This window comes from Phascolarctos cinereus, unplaced genomic scaffold, assembly GCF_003287225.1.
Source record: "Phascolarctos cinereus isolate Bilbo 61053 unplaced genomic scaffold, phaCin_HiC Scaffold_7;HRSCAF=346, whole genome shotgun sequence".
Classification (NCBI taxonomy): Eukaryota; Metazoa; Chordata; class Mammalia; order Diprotodontia; family Phascolarctidae; genus Phascolarctos; species Phascolarctos cinereus.
Window position 1 is genome coordinate 91,902,641 of NW_027556180.1, and position 15,125 is coordinate 91,917,765.

The window sequence follows — 15,125 nt, forward strand, 5'->3', positions numbered from 1 at the left end:
CCTGGCAGTTTAGGTTTGATACTGGGACAAAATGAGACACTCATAGGTGAATAAAAGGTGATTTACTTAGTGATAACAGAAGGCTATTTAACAAAGATAGGCGTTCAGAACGCTTTGAGTCAATTGGCTGAATGATGCTCCCATTTAGATCCACCTGTCAGGTACCTGAGGGCCCCTCCAGCTCCCTGTGGCTGCTTTGTATTCAGGTGCTGAGGAAGTGGCCTACAGACTGAGAGTATAGATTATTGAGCCAACCAAGTCCCAAGGACTGTCTTGATACCTTTTAAGGAAAAACTAACCCAACCTGCATGGAGGGATGGGAGTGGGGAGAGGTTAGGACATTGTTCTTCCCATACAAGGCTAAAAACCAAAGCAGTTTCTGCCCCAGAGGAACTTAATAGCCACTTTTAGAATGTATTATAATTATCGGACTACATGGTTATTAGAATCTTAAGATCTTAGAGGCCATATTGCTCAATTCATACATGAACAAGGCTCCCCTTTACAACATTACTAACAAGCAGTCGTTTGTCCTTAGTTCTTTTTTTTTTCTCCACTAGGCAATGGGGTTAAGTGACTTGCCCAGGGTCACACAGCTAGTAAGTATTATATGTTTGAATTTAGGTCATCCTGAATTCAGGGCCGGTGCTCTATCCACTGCGCCACCTAGCTGCCTATGTCCTTAACTCTTGAGGAACAACCCAATGCTTCCCAGGGCAGCCCATTTTACATTTAGATAGCTCTGTTAGAAAGGTTTGGGGTTTTTTAATGGCATTGAAGCTGAAATTTGCTTTGCTGAAACTTTGCAACCGCAAACTATCTAGAGAAAAAGGATGCATTTGAGATACCTAGAATTTCCCAGAAGACTTTGGAACCAAGAAAGGAGACAGTAGTAAGATGCATAACTTCAAATATCTATAGACAAATATCCAAAATGTAAGCAATAAACAAGATGGACTAGGATTACTAAAACAAAGGCAAATTTACCTTCAGAAGAATTATTGAGGCTTTGGGTATTCTCTAGTCAAAAAAAAAGGATAGGTAAAGTCAGTGTTTTACAGAATTTTTTTTGTTTGACTATGAATATTGTTATAGAGTTTTATTTTCTTTTTCTCCAATGGCAGGATATGGGAGAGAGAGAAAATATATTTTTTGTTCACTGAAAAAAATTAATTTTTAAAAGGATAGGTAAAGGTAGAGAGAAACATATTATATTAAGGTATATTCTAAGAATCAGAAGGGGTAAATGTGATGGAGAATATTGAGGTGAAGGTGAACGTAGTGAGAAATAGAAGAGATTTTGTCATAGCATACTACTCTATCCACACAGAAAGAGAAAATAAATGAGCAATTTAGGAGATACATTACAAATCTAGCCCAAAGCCATGATATAGTAGTGATGGGGGGACTTCACTAATCCAGACATCTGTTGGAGTTTCTGCCAAATGCAGGCCAGCTAATAACTTTTTGACTTGCCTTGGTGATGACTACCTCTTTGAAAAAGTAGATAAGCTAACATTGGGAAATTCTCTTCTGGATTTGATTCTCACTAACAGGGATAAATTGGTTGTTGGTGTGGAAATAATGGGAACCTTCTTGAGAAGTGACTATTCAGGAAATGTGGGCATAATCTCATATGCATTCTAGATTTGGGAAAAGCAGATTTCTAAGAGTTCAAAAGAAAGATATGTATGATTCCCAAGAACTAAAATTCTATAGGGAGGGATGAGAAATGCTCAAGAATGAAACTCCGAAGACACATAGGAAATAATTCAAGGGGAAAAATAGATTTCTCTTATGGGACCAATGTGTATACACAGGGAATTTACTATCAAACTTAGATTTTAAAAAGAAATGTATAGAAAAAGAAAGCAACTTCAGGTAACAGAGGATGAATACAAGAGTAGACAAAGCATGGTCTTGTCAAACTAGTGTCAGAAGCTTGAATGTGTTGAGTCTGGTGAGGAAAGCTAAAGGCAATAAAGCATTGGGTTTTCCAAGTTATATTAGGAGAACAAGGGGGATCAAAGACTATATGGGACCTTTTATTGGAGTAGATGGGATGATGTAATCTGACACCAGAGAGAAGGTAAAGTTGTTCAACTCTTGTTTTGCTTGTTTTCTTAGCCAAGGAAAAAGACCTTTGAACTAGAAATGACCAAACAAAGACACCTAACAGGGAGCTGAAATCCAAGATAAATGAAGAGATAATAAGACTTCACTTAATTGCCTCTGATAAATTCAAGGCACCAGGCACAGGGAAATTTTATCCTCAGGCATTGAAGGAACTGGTAGGTGTGGTTGCTAAGCCAGGGTCATTGATACTGGAAAGATCAAGGAGAATTGGAGAGGTATAACAAGATTAGAGAAGGGCAAATGTAACACTTTTCCAAAAAGGAGGGAGAATATAGTTTTCAAGCAATAGACCAGTAAGTTTGCCTTCAATTCCTGCTAAAATTCTAGAACAGGTCATTAAGGAAATGATTAATGTATTTCTAGAAAGGGAAGGTAGCATGGTTTTACCGAGAACAGATTTATAGTATGGCACAGTGCTTGACTTGGAGTCAGGAAGACTCAATCTCATACCTACTTATTAGTTGAACAGCCCTGGTCAAATCATTTAACCTGTGGGCTTTTTCTTTGTCAGTAAAAATGAACTACTTGGACTTGAAAGTCTCCAAGGTCATTTCCAGCTCTGTAATTACTCTGGGGTTCTCATTTGTTTTGTTTGTTTGTTTGTTTGTTGACTGGTTTACCAAGCTAGAGGATGGGGAAGCTATTGTGGATATGGTTTACCTAGATTTCAACAAAGCTTCCAATAAAGTATCTTATTCTATTCTTTAGAGAAGATTGAGATATGTGGATTAGATGATAATACATTCAGATAGTTTCATAATGGATTGGGTGACTGGACTGAAAAATAGTTGTTAATGGTTTGATATCAACATAGGAGGAGTTCTCCAATATAATTCCCCAGGGATCTAAGCTATCTAAGAATTTAATTAATAATTTAAATAAAGGCATAGATGGCATGCTCATCAAATGTACTGATGTCATAAAGATGGGAGGAATAGCCAGTATAGGTAGATGAGAAAGCTAAAGCAATTCCATTTTGTCTGCAGTTCCTCTATCTCACTCTGACTCAGTTTGTATTGTAACCCGGCTTCCCTCACCCCACTTGGCTGTCTGTGATTTTCCTTACCGCTGGAACAGCAAGGACAGTCCTATGTATTAGGTCTGGGTTATGAGGGATAACTAATCTGAAGAAGAGCCTTTCCTATTACTAGTCCAGCAACAGGCTCTGTCCAATCAAGGGATATCACGTCAGCTATTCCTACCCTGCAAGCCCTCAGCAACAGCTTTGTTCAATCCTGAGGTACCCCATACCCAATTCATCTCCTGCCTAAATTGAAACTTATAAAAGCTTTGTTCTTTTGTTCCTTCAGGGAGCCTCCAGCAGGGGTGAGTGGGAGCTCAATAAACCTTAATTAGTTCCTAAGTTTTTGGTTTGGGTTTAGTTCTAGTTTTTGTTTTGCTTCTGGTTTGTTCTAGCACCAACAATTTTACCCACACTAATAATATACTGTATAATAGACTTGGGATCCAAAAAGATCTTGAAAAACTAGAGAATTGTCATGGTTCTACTAATATGAAATTCAATAGGGATAAATGTGAAGTCTTTTACTTGTGTATGAAAAATGTACTTCACAAGTACAAGACAAGGGACTGTGGTTAAAGAATAGTTCTGAAAACAATCTGGAGGGGTTTAATGAACTACAAACTCAGTATGTCACAAGTGTGATGTGAGAGACAGAAAAGCTAGTGTGATCTTCAACTGCATTAAGAAAGGCACAGCATGGTCTCCAGGAATAGAGAGATGACAGTTCCACTATACTCTGCCCTTGTCATACTTCATCTGAAGTGTTGGATTCCCTGTTGGACACCACAGTTTAAGAAGGATATTAATAGAGTGGAGAATATCCAGAGGATGGCAGCATGTGAGGATTACTTGGAGGAACAAGAATGTTTAGACTGGAGAAGAGAAGACTGGGGTGGGAATGGGGGGACATGATGGTTGGTTTCAGGTATTTGAAGAGCTGCAGTGTGAGAGAGATTTCATTTGTTTTGTGTGGCCCCAGAAGCCAGAACTGGGAAAAAACGGTGAAAAGCACAAAGAGGCAAAACTTCCTAACAAGTAGATCTGTCCAAAAGTGGAATAAGCTGCCTAGAGGGATGGTGGACTCTCACTCCTTGGAAGTATTGAAGCAGAAGATGGATGATAACCTGTCAGATGTTGTTATAGTGGGAATTCCTTTCCTGTGTGGATTAGACTCCAGAGTCATGGAATTCTCTTCCAACCCTAAAACTCTTTTGTTTTTGTCATGTGTGAAGGATAGCAAGTATATTATTTTGTTTGGAAGTAGAATGTGTGAAAGAGACTAATGTGAAATCAATTTGAAAAGATTAGTTGGAGCCAGATTGTGAAAGACTTTAAATTCCATAGGAGTTTACATTTTATAGAAGAGGCATTAAGGACCCGTTAATGCTTTATACAATCATAGTTCTAGAACTAAAAGCAGACTCAGGGGCTGCAGAGGCCAGCTCCATCATTTTGTAGATGAGGAAACTGAAGCCTGTGGAGATTAAATAACTTGTCCAAAATTACCCAGGTAGCAAATGTGAGAGATATAATTTGAACCTAGGTCCTCTGACTCCAAAGCTGGTACTTTCCCCCCACTCTACTATGTAATATAGTCAAACCAGTGCTTCTTTGGAAGGCTCCTATGTCATAGAGTCCTTTCACATTTGTGTCATCCAAAATTTTAGTAAGCATGCCATCAATTTCTTGTTATAAAAATATAGAAGCAGTTTTCATCAAAGAGTAATTTGACAAAACAACTGACCCCAGTAAGAACTCACTCTTTGACAAAAAACTTCTAGAAAACTTAAAAACAATCTGGCAAAAACAGGATAGACTGATACCTCGTATCATGTACCAAGATAAGTTGTAAATGGATACATGACTTAGATGTAAAGGGTGACATCATAAACAAATTTAAAAAGCAAGAAAGTGGGGCAGCTAGGTGGCAAAGTGGATAGAGTTTTGACCCTGAAGTCAGGAGGACCTGAGTTCAAATCCAGCCTAAGACCACACACTTGACACTTACTAGCTGTGTGACCCTGGGCAAGTCACTTAACCCCCATTGCCTAAAAAAAAAAAAGAAAAGAAAAAGCAAGAAAGAAATTACCTTTCAGATCCATGGATGTGGATACAGTTCAAGACCAAAGAGAGGATAAAAAGGATTGTAGAAGATAAAATGAATAATTTTGATTACATAAAATTAGACACATTTTGCACATATAGCCAATGTAGCCAAAATTAGAAGGGAAGAAAATAATGGGGGGGGGGGCGCGATGATCTTTGCAGCAAGTTTCTCCGCTAAGGGTCTCATTTCTAAGATATGTAAGGCATTGATCAAATTTATAAGAATAAAAGCCCAATTGACAAATGGTCAAATGTTATGGACAGGCAGTTTTCTAAGAAAGAAATCCATATAAAAATGCTTGAAATAACTAATAATTAGAGGCTTGCAAACTAAAACAACTCTGAAGTTCTACCTCATACTCATTGGATTGATAAAGTTGACCAAAAAGGGTAAATGACCATTTTTAGAGGAGATGCAGGAAACCAGGCACATTAATACAATGTTGATTGAGCTATGAACTGCTCCTGCCACTTTAGAAAGCAATTTGGAATTACAGCAAAAGAACAACTAAACTGTGTATATATACTCTTTGACCCAGAAATACCACTTCTAGGCCTATATCCCCAGAGACATCACAGAAAGAAAAAAAGGACCAATCTATACAAAAATATCTATGGTAGCTTTTTTGTGTGTTGGCAAAGAAATGAAAACTTATGGGATATCCATCAGTTGAGGAATAGCTGAAAAAAATATGGTTTATGAAAATGTAATACTATTATGTTGTAAGAAATGATGAAAGGGATGGTTTCAGAAAGATCTGAAAAAACTCGTGTGAACTAATGCAGAGTGACATGAGCAGATGCAGGAGAACAATGTATAGGATAACAAAATCAACACTACGAAGATGAACAACTTTGAAAGATTCAACAACTGTGCTCAATGCAAAGACCAACTACAATTCCACAGAATAGATGATAAAGCATGCTTCCTGCCTCCTGACAGAGAGGTGATAGACTCAGGGTGTAGGAGATACTTTTTAAAATGTGGCCAATGTACTATTGTTTTTGCTAGATTATGCATATTGGTTATAAGGGTTTTCTTTTTCCTTTTTTTTTTCCAATGGAAGAAATGGAAAGGAGAGAAAATGGGATTTTTGTTAATTCAAACAAACAAACAAAAAAAGCAAAGCAGCAAAGGGTGAAACAAGGGCAGACAGACCCCTGGGGCACTCCCCTAGCAATTTCCTTCTAAACCATTAATAGTAATTAAACCAGTTCTAATTTATACTATTGAAAAACCTGAATTATATCATGTTTTCAACAAGGATAACATGAAAGATTTTTTGCTTTTCTGGAATTTAGGTAAACTAAATCTACAGTGATCTTTTAATCCTCTTAATCTATCAACCTAGTAAACCTGACAAAAAAGAAAATGTGGTTAATCTAGCATGACCTGGTTGATGAAGTCTTGCTGACTCTATGATCTCTACTTCCTTTTCTTAATGCTCATTAATTATCCCTTTAATGCTACATCTGAGACTTTTACCAAGTGAGGAAGTCAAGCTCACTGGTATATAATCTGCAGATCCCACTCTTTTAAAAGTATAGACATTTTGTCTAGACAGAAATAATTTGAAATTTACATGTAAGGTGGTAAACCAAGCATTTCTAGCATTTACTGGCAAATAGGGAGGAAGAGAAGAAGGGATCTGGGCAGATTAAGCAGGAAACTACCCTGAGGTCACTCTGAATACACAGAAAATGGAAGACCATCTGGGGCCTCAGTTTCCAGACAAGAAGTTTGCAGGAATGAAGGAAGTGGAACATGGAATCATATAATTTTAAAGTTGGACTTTAGAGGTTATCTAGTCCAACTTCTAATCTAATTCTTTAATTAACTGTGCTCCCAGGTTGGTGTTATTTATGAATGTTACTTGTGATTGCTTTTATTTTTCCTAGTTTTTCTTTTGTTTTGTTTTTAAGTGAGGCAATCTGGGGTTAAGTGACTTGCCCAAGGTCACACAGCTAGTAAGTGTCAAGTGTTTGGTCTGAGGCTGGATTTGAACTCAGTTCCTCCTGACTTCAGGGTCGGTGCTCTATCCACTGTGCCATCTAGCTGCCCCGTTTTTCTCATAGTTTTTAATGAAATTGTTGAATAGTACCAAAACCAGGATCCTATGGAAAGTCACTAAAGACATCCCACTAGATTGATGTGGAGCCATTAATCCATGTTCTTTGGGTATGATTCAGAGGAACACAGATGAGCTTTATAGGGGCATTAAAGGACATTTAGTCTAACCCTTTCAGCATACAGATGAGGAGAGTAAGGCCCAGAGAGATCTGCCCGTGGTCTCATAGCTAGCACAATGTCATAGTAATCCTGAAACAAAAGGTGAATAAATCTCTGCAGCACGTAGTTCAAAAACACATAATTCAATTTAGAGGGTTTTTTAAAAATTTATTTACCAAATAAAACAGTACTCATCTTGATACACACCTGGAGAAGAACTGTCTTCCTAGAAAATGTGGACAACTATCTTACTGAGGTCAGCTCATTAGGAGGTCAAGCTGCCTCCCAGTCTTGATTTAGTTCATAATAAACTAAAGGAAATATCCTCTCTTAATTTGATTAACAAGAGCACATTTATTCTTCTTTATTTCATCATTGATATGTATACTGATATAGATCCTTAGGTTAACTAACTGTTCAAGGGAAGGATTTGTAGGATCAAAGACCCTGTTATAATATTAATTCTTAATTTTGATCCCATATCAGGGCTTTAGTGCTGTTGGCTTCCACCCCTGTCTCCAAATTTAGCACTTTCCATTTTACCTCCAGCCAGGAATGTGAAGGTACACAGTGTGGACATTGTTCTTCTTGTCTATCAGTCTAGTAACACTATCAAAAGTGCTTCCCCTTTTATGTTCTTACAAGCCATCTGTTCAACAATTCATTCTAGCACTTTGCCAGGGACCGAGCTTACTATGGTGTAATTTCCAGAATTTCCTTTTTCTTCCTTTTTGAAAATTAGAATATTTATCAATCTTCAGTCTTCCGACACTTTCCCAATTCTCCATAATTCCCCAAAGATCACTTAGACCAGTTCTTTATAAGAGGTTTCTTTCAAGTGTGATATCTCTTTAAAATGTTATTCTGAGAAGGGACTATAGGCACCACTAGATTGCTAAAGGGGTCCATGACACACAAAAAGGTTAAGAACCCCTAATCTATAGTTCTGCTACCTGGAAGTGGATCCGACCTGGCCCTGAAGGCTTAAACTTGATAATAAAAAATAATTGATATAGCTGAAATTTGCAAAGTGCTTTAAAATACACAAACTGCTCTTCAAATATTGCCTCTTTTCTCTCTCACCAAACACTGTGAAAAATAAACACAGGTATTATCTCCATTTTACAGATGAGGAAACTGAGGCTCAGAAAAGTTAATTGACTTACCTATGGTCATCCACTCCATAAGAGTGAGAGGTAGGATTTAAACCTAGGTTAATGACTTTCTCTACTATAACATCTCATTTTACTATAGCCCCACCAAGCTTAGGTTTTGATTCCCGCTTAACCACATTTGTTCTGTTGTTTTTAATCTGAAAATGATTCTTCTTGTTAGAGAAGATAGAAATAAATTATAAGTTGGGTAGTTCTACTTTTTAAAGTTTATCTGTTAACATTATGTCATCTACTTGAAACAATGTGCCCGTCTTCTTTTTTCTTTTTCTTATTCATGTAATTTGGGTCTGCACCAATAAGAAAATGCCCAAGCTCAAACCTCAGTTTACATATACCTACAATATAGCATTAAAAATTCTCTATATCATCTTTGGCAGTTTTCCTAAGAGTCATTTCATTCATTTATTCATTCATTCATTCAACAGCTACCTTCACTTCCACAAAGCCTCCTTAGAGATTTACTCATTTCCACTCTTTTCTCTCACACTTTCTACTATTGCCAGAATATGTATACACACACATACACACTGTCTCACACTGATTATGTTCCTCTTCTGCTAAAACATTTTCAAGGATTCCTCTTTGCCTGTTGAATAGTTATCACAAATTACTTCTCTCTTTGTATTCTCTTCTCTAGTCAATTGTACAACATTGTGTCCTCTGAATACACACTGTAGCCTCAATGCTGTCTTCATGCTGTTCTCTATGCCTGGAATATCCTCCCATCTCTCTTGGCCTCTTGAGTTCCTACCTATTCATCCATTAAAGCTCAACTCAAATGCCAGGAAAATGCTAACAAGCGATTGATATTAGAAGTGTGGAGAGAAGGGGGTCACACAGGATGAATGCTCATGAGTGATAGAACTAGAAAAATTTTCAACCTCTCAGAATTACTGAAGGGAGCAGTAATAGATGAGGGAATCTTAGCCACTAGTCCAAGTGTGGGTTAGGAGAGTGAGCCCAGAGCCTATACTCTGCAAAAGACAAGTAGTTAATCAGAACAAACCAACACGGCAGCTAAGTCTGGCCGCATGTACAGTTGCAATCTCCCACCTCTCTACCTAGAGGAAGAAAATGTGTTTCATCGTAAGTGTTCTGGAGCCAAGATTGGGTGTATGATGAATATGTCAGCCTAGTACATGGAACTTGTAAACACTTGGCATATAGTATGCACTAAATAAATGTTTATTGAATAAATGTTTTTTTCATTCATGTCGTTTAGTGTTTTTTTTTAAATATTGCTCTTACAAGGGGTAAATTGAGTTTCTACATATGGTAATAGTTAATGGATAATTCAGTAGAAAATTGAGAGGAATTTGGAGTGCTAGAGTCACCAGTATACCTTTATTTTTAGGTAAGTCTTTAGTTTTTAAATTTTGCTTTTCTAACTACTCTATTTTATAATAACTTTGAATTAGAAATATATTTTATTATCCTTTATTAGTAGTATATTGTGCTAATAAACAGATAAAAACTTAAAAAATTTCACTGCATATTTTTTCATTGGGCTATACATACTTAATATATAATATAAAATGGTGTGAATACAAATAATGTATTATGGTATTCATTATTTGCATTAACCAAGACCTAGCTGCTGTAATCTTTCCCACTAAACATTAGTAATCTATCACCATTAATTTCATTTTACTTTTTAAATTTTTATTGATGTATTTTGTTTATCAGCCACCTTCACCCTCCATATAGAATAGCTCCTTGCAAGAAATAATAAATGAAAGAGAAAGAGAGTGCTAAACTAATATATCAGCTGAGTCTGGCAAGGTATGCAATGTTCCATACTGCAAAGAAGGGAGGGAAGTATCATTAATTTTAAGTTTGTTTTTCCTTAGATGTTTTAAGTAGGAAATTACTTTCAATTACCTGCCTTGACCGTGTCTTTAGGAATACTAGGCTTGGACTTACTTGGCTTTTAAGACCAGTATTTGGTTCTTGGTTTTGACACGTTCTAGCTATGATAATATAAAGTTACTCAATTTCTGAGTCTCAATTTCTCCATCTCTAAAATGTAGATAATAATACTAAGATTTACCAGAGTTGCCATGAGGAAAGTGGTTTGTAAACCTTAGAGTGATGTCGATGTTAGGGGGTAGGTATGTCCACCCATGTTTTCTTTGTTAACTACATCTCCCAGAAGCTTGTGTGTTAGCATAGTAAATATTTGGCATGCCCAAAGGCATAAAAGGAGGAGAGAAATCTCATGGTGGGAATAAGATGTTGGCTGTTAAATGGAGAGAAGAAATGGAGAGAAGATTTTTTTTCTTTATTTGAGTCCAAACTGTGTCTGTGTTAATGCTTCCAGATAGAAGTAGCAGTTGAAGGCTCCATGAAGGGACCATGTTCTTGGGCCATGTTATAGGGGCCTAAATTCCACATATGTAGGTATGGGTATAGGTATGGGTTACTAGAATATAAGTTTCTGTCTTTGTAAACAATGCCCTGCACAGTGTAGGTGCCTTATACATATTGGTCCTTTTGTTAAACTATTATTATTATTAGCCTCCCTTGACCTAAAATTCTCCACTATAAAACAGGGTTAATGATACTTCAATGAACTATTTCACAGTTACTAAGATAAAGCATTTTATAGTTCTTAAAGCACTAAATGGGCAAGCTATTATCATTAGTATTGGCATCATAAACTTTCTCATTTATTCTTGTTGTTCAAGGCTTTAAAGCAACATTGTCCTTTCAAGTCAAAAAGCCCTACATGTGCCTCAGCTCCATCCTTTAACTAGCTTGCTTATAGCTTATCAGAGAGAAGGCATTAACTATCTCCATTACACTATCACTTCTTTCTGAATGCCCCATCCTCCCAACTCTCTCTCATGGTAAAGAGAAAAAAGAAGAAAGTGAGACGTACAGAAAGACAAAGACAGAGAAAGAGACAGAGGGAAGGAAGGAAGGAAGGAAGGAAGGAAGGAAGGAAGGAAGGAAGGAAGGAAGGAAGGAAAGAGGAAAGAAGGAAGGAAAGGAGGGAAGGAGGGAGGAAGGGAGGGAGGGAGGGAGGAAGGGAGAAAGGTAACAAGGGAAGAAGGAGGGAGGGAAGGAAGAAAGGAAAATAGAGAGGGAAGGGGAAATGAAGGAGAGAAGAAAGGGAAGATGGAAGGAGGGAGGAAGAAAAGAAAGAAGGAAGGAAGGAAGGAAGGAAGGAAGGAAGGAAGGAAGGAAGGAAGGAAAGAGGAAGGAGGGAAGGGAGGGAGGGAAGGAAGAAAGGCAGGAAGAGAAGAAGGAAGGGAGAAAGGGAGGATGAAAGGTAGGAAGGAAGACAGGAAGACAGGAAGGGGGAGGAAGGAAGAAAAGAAGAGAGAAAGAAAAGACAGCTGGAGGCAAAACGCTGGAGTCTGCAGCATGACTCCCTTAGGATAACCTTCCAATCAGGAAGAGTAGCAACCACATTTCCACGTCTTCCACACTAGCTAACTCATCTCTTGACTGTTGTTTCCATTAAATCTATGCCTAATTATCAGTTAAAGAACTTTGATTTACTAAACCAGGGTTCCCAGAAGTTTTTCCAGCCCAGATTAGTATCAGAGGCCATTTTTTCTTCTTGAACTATTTTAAAGGATTTCTATGAGAAAAATACTTTGTAAATTTTGTAATGGTGTACCTATATGACCTACTATTTCTTTCAGAACATTGTAAAAACGGTATTGAATAAATAGAAAAATATCTAATATTGTTATTTGGGGAAAGCAGCTGGATTGGACCAAGTAATACAAAAGGGACCCATGCTGGAGGCAACACAATTGTAAGACCATTGAGAGATCAAGATACAAGATAATTTAAGGAGAAGATACCAAAAGTATGGAGGAAATTTTATACCTACTATAATAATTACCAATCTATATTACTTCTCTTTCATCTACAAAAAAAAATCCTCATGAAAATCATCTATACAGGAATTGAGGGCATCTTTGATAAAGGTATCAGTAGAGAACAAGGAGACTTCTGCAAACAATATTCCACAATGGGCCACAGCTTTACCATCTCATAATGAATTAAAAGATATAGATAATATGAGACAATATGAAATTGTGTTTATCATTTATTCTGTATAGAAACCCATTGTGTTTATTGTTTATTCTGCACGGAAAAGCATTTAACTTAGGAGAACATAATGCTGCCTTATGAGTTCTTTTACAGGAATGTGTCTCCCATCCATACATTTAGATCATACAAGACTCCTCTGAAGAAGTCAAAATAGAAATAATCCTGTTCAATATACCTTTGACAATAAAAATCAGGCAAAGCAGCAAACAGAAAGATGTATGACAGAAACCAAGATGTCTGTCATTATGATGGATGATATCCAATAAAAATCCCTCAGGTTAATGAGGGATTTGTTATGGATAGTGAGGTCTTCCAAATGTTTCTGTTTGCAGAAGACATTTTCCTAAGAACCGTAATCATTCAAAGGAGTTTGGTCTATCTATCTACACAGGGAAGACCAAGCGGATAAAAAATGTTTGTTGCCTAGATTTCAAACATGCATTTGGATGGACATCCTAAAAAGACATTAGTGGTAGACAATGAGCTGGGCCCAGAGTTGACAAAGGAAGAGCACAGGCTAGATTATTTTTGGGACATTGTAAAGCTCCTTTATTGACCATGAAAGCAAAGGCCCATCTTTTCAATACAGACATTTTACCAGGATTGCTATATGGGAGTGAGACATGGAACATCACTGACTCCAAAGAACCAAAGATGAGTGTCATGTAGACAGGCAATGGAAAGGGTAGTGGAAAACAGGCTACAACATATAACTAATGAGGAATTTCAAAGAACTGAAGTAAAGGACATTATCAAGGAATTGTGTTTTAAGAAGAAAAGATGAACTAATCACTTGACAAGACTGGTAGATGACAGGTACACAGCTAAAGTGCTCCACTGGTACCCTTGCAATGTCAGGAAAAAATGAGAAAGACCTGTAACATACAGGGGAGACTCTCCCTGTGGAAATAAAAAATTCGGGAAAACATGGACAAAAGCCACTGAGAATGAGCAGGCATGGATGGCTTGTATTCTCTGTCATCAGAGGAAACACCTGAACAGATGAGATCACAGATTAACTTGGGCTTTTGAGTGTAAACTTTAATTTCACTATTGATACTCTAAATGTAAGATCCTTGTCCAGTGGCCAAGGAGTGGATGTACTGCTGGAGATATTGTCAATCTCAATATTCTTTCTATCAACAAAACCAGAAGAAAGAGGAAGTTATAATTAAATGGAAGATTGACTCACAGGTATTCCTTAGAAAGGCAAAGAAAGGAGTTGGCAGAGCAGGTTTTATTATCTGCCCAAAGGCAATAAGAAATATTATTTCATGAGATTTTTGGTTATTATGTAGTGATCAACTACTAATATGTATCTGCAAAAAGACCACCATGAAAATAAGTGCTTTGTGCACAATATCAATTGCCAAAAATGAAAAGGTAGAGAAATTCTATGAAGAAATTCACAAGGCCCTCCAAATAAAATCATCATATACTATGGTACTGTGTGGTTTCAATGGGAAAGTGTGAAAGGGTGAGGATTGGGAGAAATACATGTGAAATCATGATTCTGGAAGAAGAAATGAGAGAAGTAAGATTTGTATGTTATACAACAACCTCATACATTTATATTACAAATATATTCTTCAAGAACTGGTAGGAACTGGACATGATGTGCACCAAATAACATAGCAATGAAATGAATTATATTTAGGTAGACAAGAAAAGGCTAGTCATTGATTTGGAATGTAGCCTTGACTTAACTGATTACATTCAGACTATTGACTTCTCAGAGCTGAGATCATAGTAAAAAGCAAGGATAAAGGATAAAAATGAGAAAAATTCATGATGTACAATTTAAACAAGTGATTTATAATCAAAATGGAAAATGGACAACAGATATTGACACATATAACAATAATTTTATAGAAAAGTTTAACCAAAGAAAATTAATTTTGACCAAAGAAAATTAATTTTTACAACAACGAGACTAAAAAAGACTAGAAAGTGCCTTAGTCAGCAAACATCTGACTTACTTGCCAAACATAGAGATAGCTGCCAAAGACAACATAGGGCTAGAATATAAAATCATTTGTAAAATTTTATGAAGGATGATTGGCAGTTATGAGAAGTATTGTTTCATAAGACAGAAAAGCAGTGGAGGGTAAAACCAGTTTAAAGAATGTTTGGCAAGACATCCAACTAAACAAAGACATCCCAAAGGGCATTTAAGGATGGAAATGGAAGTAAGACAACAAACAGAAGGAAAATGAAAAAGATTTGTAAAAAAAAATTATAATATATTGTTTCTCCGTCAAGGACAGTGGAACCACCACATTTGGATCCTAACTCCATAGTCCCTGAGGGCCATGGGATGTAGAAAAGACATTGAAGAGAACAAAGATGGGAAAAGCAGCTAGTTTGGACATCCCTGGCAAAA